Below are 7,079 nucleotides of genomic sequence, written 5' to 3'. Positions count from 1 at the left end.
TGTTTAAAATGTTAGAAGGATTATTTATGTTGGATACGGAGAGACTAGCACCACCATTGTGGGATCAAACGCAGGAAAGGAGAATTAAAACTGCAGCCAAGCTTCTCAGGAGCAAAATCAGGAAAAACATTTTCACACAGACGTAGTGAAATCTGGAACAAGCTTTCCCAGAAAGCAACAGATGCTGGTATGCGAATGTAAGGTGGAAGGGATATGAAGGGAGGGGTGGTGGGTGTGGATGGGTATATGTGCTGTGGGGGAGAATGTGTCGAGTTGGGGGCTTTATGGAGGGGAGGAAGTGTATGGGCAGGGGTGGTATTTTGAGAAGGGTAGAATTGTTGGGGGGCAGATGGGGTGCGTGGGTGGGGTGGGGTGGAGTGTACTGGTGGGATTTGAGGATGTGGGGTAGTGGTTGATAATTGGGATTTTCAGAAGTGGCCTGGATTAAATTTTGGATCTGGTTTTGTTGGGTGAGATGGGGTTGGTAGGTGGAACAAATAATTTGGTATACTCTACCTATGCCTATCATAATGTTATATACTTATAGACAGACAACAAATGGTGATCTTGTGAGCAGTGTACAGATACCAAAAATGAATAATTAAAAAAACAAATTAAAATATGATTCTTTACAACATTTTTGAATATCCTTATTCAGCATAATTACACTTCCCTGAATATATTTTCATCTTTTCTGTCATGATTTGCATCAAAACATGAAATATCACGTGGATTGAATTAAGATAAAGCTGCATGTCCCATCATAAATGTTGTAAACTAACCAATTGATCACACAGGATATCCATCCTGTCACTAATGTTTTGACGAAATGTATTTCCCATAATATACTGAACAAAGGAACGCACTTCATGTTTTCCATGGATTTGCGACACAAGTTACATTTCTAAAATGTCTCTAGTTATTGCAGATTTATGCAAATCCATTTTCCAAAGGCGAAAATTCAGCAACTGCAAATTGGCTGTAAAATAGCAGCCACTGCTATAGTTTAAACCTGCTCTTCTATCAAGATCAGAGTTAAAGCAATTGAGCCAGCCCACAGTGATCTTTTCATAAGCAAACAAGCCACAACTTTATGCCAAACCTGCAAAATTACAACCAGAGCGGTAATGAGGATCAAAGGCACAGGGTATTTTGAGCTCACATTGCTCGGTGCAACAGCTGTGTGATCTGGAGCAGGTTGGGAAGGTCACATCAACAAATGAAATGTGTTGCTCAATATTGCACTATTCTGAATGTACAGATAACATACATTTAGAGGAAAACAAACAGATGCTTAATACCACATTTATTCTGAATGTGCTGACAACATACTTTCAAAGGCAGCCTGATCACTGTAAACAAAGCAGACTTTCGGTATTAATTGAATTGTCACACGGGTCAGTTTAACTTACTGGAGTCCATTAACCTGTCACTGACCACTAACGTGATTAGTGCTACCTCACTGCAATAATCATGCATGTGCAACCATAATGAGAAAGTGATTTACTTTGCTGCACAAAACATCTTTTGTTAATTTGCACATAATGTGAGTGGAAGATTTCAGTTCCAGGAGGCTGAGCAAGGATTGTGCACAGAAGACCAAGGAAATCAATTGATCTTGAGAGTGCAAACTATGAATGTGTCATTCACACAGTACAATGTGACACTTCAATCTATACTGTTAACATCACCCAAACCAGCGAAATGAACAAATTCAACCTGGTTTAAAATAGCATTGGCAGTGTAAGCAGCAGTTTTAGATCTGCTACTTTTCTCACCCATCAAGCGTTGCTGAAATCAACCAACTTGCACCTTACAACCTGCACAGATAAGAAATTCCAAAACAGGCAATGGACAAAATTGTGAACGCTTCACATGCTTGAATTTCCATTGTGGGTGCATGCGTCCACTATTGTGTCAAGATATTTGCAAACACAAAACTTTGACATGGCACTGAACTCTGTTTTGAAAATATTATACAGATCTGAAAATAGAAAGCCTCTTGAGCTACAACGTGACATTAATTAGGTGTAAATGGATCTGAGGTGCTACATACACAAGACTATCCTTGCAATAGAGAGACTCACTGGCACAATAACAAAGGAATGTCACTGGACAAAGCTTCAGCTCATTGCTCCCTCTTGACAATAACACTTCTAAGCTCATTCCGCTGAAGTTGAAAGGTTAAATGCACAACCTTAGAACCAACAGAGCCCCATCACAAATTAGGCTATGTGGCAAAGTGGCACATATTTTGTAACGGTATTGAAGCAGTTACATAGTTCAACATAGATTTACTCAACTGAAATTTGATAAACCCATCTGGATGGATGGATGGATGCAGAGAACACAGTGAACTGATATACTTGGCACAGGTATTACATGGATGTGTTGTCCACTGAGCTTTCATATTTATAATATTGAAGGCCATTCGGCCCATCAAGTGTATGCTAATGTTAATCCTGGCTAAATTGGACCAGCTAGGACTTCAAAATCTGGTTAAGTTTCAGGGTTGCTGGGAGATTTGGGTAATTGGAATTGCACTCTGCAGAGCTGGGACAGGCTGCGAGAGGTGCCAGGGAGTCTGGAACTTAGATACAATTTGCAAGCAAAGAATGGGAAGCCTTGCAAACCCTGTCAATCTGGTGCTAAATGCATAGAATAGATTGGATGGCTGCAAACCAGACATGCACCTTGTAAATAATTTGTAAATAATATTGCAGAGTCTGACTCTGCTAAGTGTTGATTTGATCGGGTGTTGCCTTGTCTGAGATTTCTGTTAATCAGGGTAATCTGTTGACGTCATCTCGAAGTCGATTGTGAATACAATGTATTGAACTGTTGTATCATTGGGTTAGGGAAATGCCTGTTATGTATGGGGTTAATCAATATCTGTAATTGGGTGATTACGAGACAACCCCCGTGTGGTTCGGCACTCGAGTTCCCGGGACATTTATATAAGTCCGTGGTCACTAGGCTCAGGGTCGATCTTCTGGAAGAGCGCTCAGGACCGCGTACCCTTCTGGAGTGCCTCTGTCTGCACAAGACCTAGAGGGTTTGAACAAACGGACGCAAGGATCGAACCCGAGGTGGGATACGTACAGTGTGTGATCAGTGACGCGCATTTGGTAAAATAAAATGTAGTTGATTCAAGTGCTTGATTCAGTGTTTTTACTGAAACTAGACTGGGGGTAAGCTTAGAAATGAGCAATTATCACTGGGGGCTCGATCGGGATCTCAAAAGACCCCCAAAGACTAGTTTGCAATCAAAGGTGTTGAGCTGTTTCGAACGCGGGTGCAGAAATCGGGCCCACTGTGCAGTTTTCGCATTTATTTTCGGCACCTCGTGAATCGGAGCGGATCGATCGATCATTCGCAGGCTTGGGAAAGGGTCATTAAAACAGAGTCTAGCAAGCACGGGGGAGTGGTTAGCACGCCTTTGGGTTAGAGGCCCATAAAACCAGTCTAGGGTTAGAGGCCTTGATGGGGTTGGGTTAAAGGCCCGGTCCTTGGTTAGAGGCCTAAATTGGTCGTAGTTGGGCAGACTACAGCTGCCTTTAACGAGAGCCTAGGTGAGGGGTGGCCCAAAGGTAGATCCTGGTATCCGAATTTGGTGGGGTATTAAAAACAGGTCTTATCGTCGAATTGATCGCTGCCGGGAGCGTGAATTGAAAAGCTGCGCTTCGAAAAACGGCCTCGATAATTCACAGCGTGAAGCGGCAAGGCGCTGGACCCTCAGTACTTAGCAGAGGGTGTGTCTGTGTGTAAGTTTCTGAGTCTCTCCCTGAAGTTTGGGACAAGGAGCTTCAAGAAGGTACCGAGCTTGGATAAACTGGGTTTAGATTGGCCGGAATACTCTAGTTTGTTCAAGAAAATTTAATTGGGCAATTTTAGCTGATTCGAGAGCCCATGTAGTAATAAAAATTAGGAGATCGAGTTCTGGTTCAAGTGTTCTAAATTTGCAGCGAAATTTCCAAATACTGGATTTCAAATTGAAGTTCTGCGTAAGGTGGGATTTGGATTCCTGTATATAGAACTTCGATGTTGGTGCATGTCCGTGATCGATTCCGAATAGCGGCTGATCAACAGTGAGTAGTAACCCTCTGGTCGATTGTTGATTAGTACCTGATAGCGAAGAGTACCTGAGAGACGGGATCCTCCCTACTTGAGGATAAGTAATCCGAATAACGAAGCACCCCTAATTCTGTAGAACTTAGAGAGGAGGGATAGAGGTCCCCCAATAGAAGTCCAGTCTTAGCAGAGGGATAGTAACATTTGGGAGGAAAAGTAATCATTTAAGGGAATAGTACCCCTCAGCAAAGAGTAAGTTAGGAAGGGAAAAATCTTCGGTATCAGAGGTAGAGGCTCACTGCGTAATACCAGCATGGCGCGGCGTCAAGATCGAGTGTTCGTGAATTGTGCGCTAGTGCTTTAAATAATTTTGTAAATTGTAAAAATAGCTTTCTGTATTGTTATCCGGATTTTGTAAATATATTCTGTATGTAAATACATTTAGCGTAATTAAAAGTTAAGATTTAGAACGTGTTTAATAGTCCACGGACTATTGTGTTGCTGCTTGTGCGAGTGTGTACATATTTAAAACTTGAAGCGAGAGTGTGTTTAATTTAGATATTCGTATTTGTTTAAGATTGTTTTGTAAATCCGAATCGGGGTGGATTAATCAGGGGTTGTATTCCTTCGATCGCTGCGTCAGGGGGAGGAGTCATCTCACTGATTGATTGCGCCACGAGGAGGGTTGATTAAAGTGGGGTTTACTGTATGATTATAGTTTATATTGGGGTGTGTTTTGGGCTGTTGATAATCGGGGGTATATTTTCATTCTTAGTTATAGTCTTGTTGGCGTGGTTTGAGTTTATCTGTTTGTGCCACCTTAAATTTAATGAAAGAAAGAGACTGCTATGTGAGAAGCTGCTGCGTGAGAGACTGTGAGTGGAAGTTAGACCCTTTGTTTAAAATTTGGAATTGAATGCAGCGATTGTGATTTAACCGATAAGAGAGTTGGGAGAGACTGAATAGGAGCTAGTGATTTGAATAATTAAACAGGAGTGATTGGGAGATAGTCTGGAGCGGGTGTGAATCGCAAAGATCGTTACCCATTTTGAAAGAGAGATTCCATTGGAGTCTGGGAGAAGTAGTGGGAGAAAGAGGTGTTAGTCACTGGAACCTTTATTTTGCAATTTGTGTTTTGTCCATTGTTCCAAGATGGGGAATGTCTCTGAGAAGGATCGATCAAACAGATTGGACAGCCCGATAAGGATAATTTGCAGGGAGCTTCCAAATGAAGCAGATAGACTGAGGGTATTATGGGGGGAAATTAAATGCACTTTTAAAAGATCAACTTTGGCCATTGGGTGGAGTAAAGTCTTTGATATGGATAAACTATGTAGAATCATTAGAGATTATGGAAATAGTGAAGAAGCAAACAAGTTTATTCAGATGTGGAAAGCATTCTTCACTAGGAGAAAACTAAAGAAATAAATTGTTTTAATGTCCACCCTAAGAATGGCGGCTTGTAAATTGGGGATAAGAGAAGGTAATATACCTGATCCTTCTCAGGACATTTCAGAGTGGGGACAAGGGAAATTAATAAGCCAACGGCAAGAGCAGGAGCAGGAGAGAGTGTCATCTTTCAAAAAGGAGACTGCTGAGACGGCTCTTAAAGGGAAAGTGCCAACGGAAATTAAATCGGGTAAATATGAGAAAGGGTTTGCACCCCTGAAGGGAATAATATGCCAAACTGGGCAGAGTTTTTCGGAGTAGATATAGAGCCACAGTGTCCACAAGAAAACTGTCATGTTGCCAAATCAGAGGAACCATGCGCAGCTTGCGAGCGGGACACACGGGAGGGGTCAACGTTAACTTTGGCTCCTCCCCCTAAATTTCAATCTAACACAGAAACATCGGGAAGAGAGTTGAATTAAAATTGGGATTAAAGATTGGAATTGGAATATAATTGGACATGGTCAAAAGAGGAACTGTGAGCAACAGGACTTCCCTTTAAGAGACCGGATTAAGAAATCATTCAGGGGTTGAGAACTATAAGTGTGAGAACCACTAGACAACAAAGCCAATAGAATACATGCGAGAACCCCTAGACAGAGAACAAAGCCAACATGGTAAAAGCTAACATAATAAGAGCTAATAGAATAAAGAACCAACATAGTGGAGAATTAGCATAGTAACCAGTCACATAAATAAGAGAAAAATGGAGGACAGACTTGGTTAAATATAGGGGGAAACTTGAACTGTATTGGGAATAGCAGAGCCGATGTGTATTCACCTGATGGATTTGAATTGTTTGCCTTTGATGGTAATGAGGCTTATATTGTCAAGGTGAAAAGAAATTACCCCTGGATTTGGCATTCTTGATTAGATTTAGGATGAAATTAACAGTAAGAGAAATTGATTGTTTAAATTTGAACAGCTGGGAATTCCACAGGAATTGGAAGGAATTGTATTATCGGCTACAATGCTGTGGAATGAAGAAGAAATGGGCATTGAAATTCGGAATAGTAATTGAAGGATAAGTCTGAATTTGGTTAAATTGGAACATTTATCATGGTTTGCATCAAATTAAAGTCACACCTTTAGGGGAATCTGGACTCAACCCAGCTGAAATTTATATGATTTCCTGTCACCAGATATACATAGTAACACGGTGTGAGGACGAAGAAGGAGATTTAGTGTTGATCCTAGAATAATAACAAATATATTAGGGAATAGAATAGGAGTAGGGATATAGGGAAACAGGACAATATGATAGGTAATAGAATAGGGCTTGGTTCAAGTGAAATAGAAATAGCAAATGTGTGTGAAAGCATGAGTGCATAATGGTAACTTGCTTTGTCCCAAGATTCTTAGGATTTTACTAGGGTTTATGTTTGACTGTGGAAGGTGATAGAAGGCTGGGCAGGAACACAGATGGAGGGAATTCACGTCCACGAAAACTCGGGAGGTGAAGACTCCTCAGACAGGACTTGTGAAGTCATGCCCATGAAAATTCAGGACGCTTTACAAGATTCTGAGACGAAACAACATCATCTTGTGTTACTGATGGA

Source organism: Amblyraja radiata, chromosome 34 (assembly GCF_010909765.2).
Source record: "Amblyraja radiata isolate CabotCenter1 chromosome 34, sAmbRad1.1.pri, whole genome shotgun sequence".
In the NCBI taxonomy this organism is placed as follows: domain Eukaryota; kingdom Metazoa; phylum Chordata; class Chondrichthyes; order Rajiformes; family Rajidae; genus Amblyraja; species Amblyraja radiata.
This window is presented reverse-complemented; position numbering follows the sequence as displayed.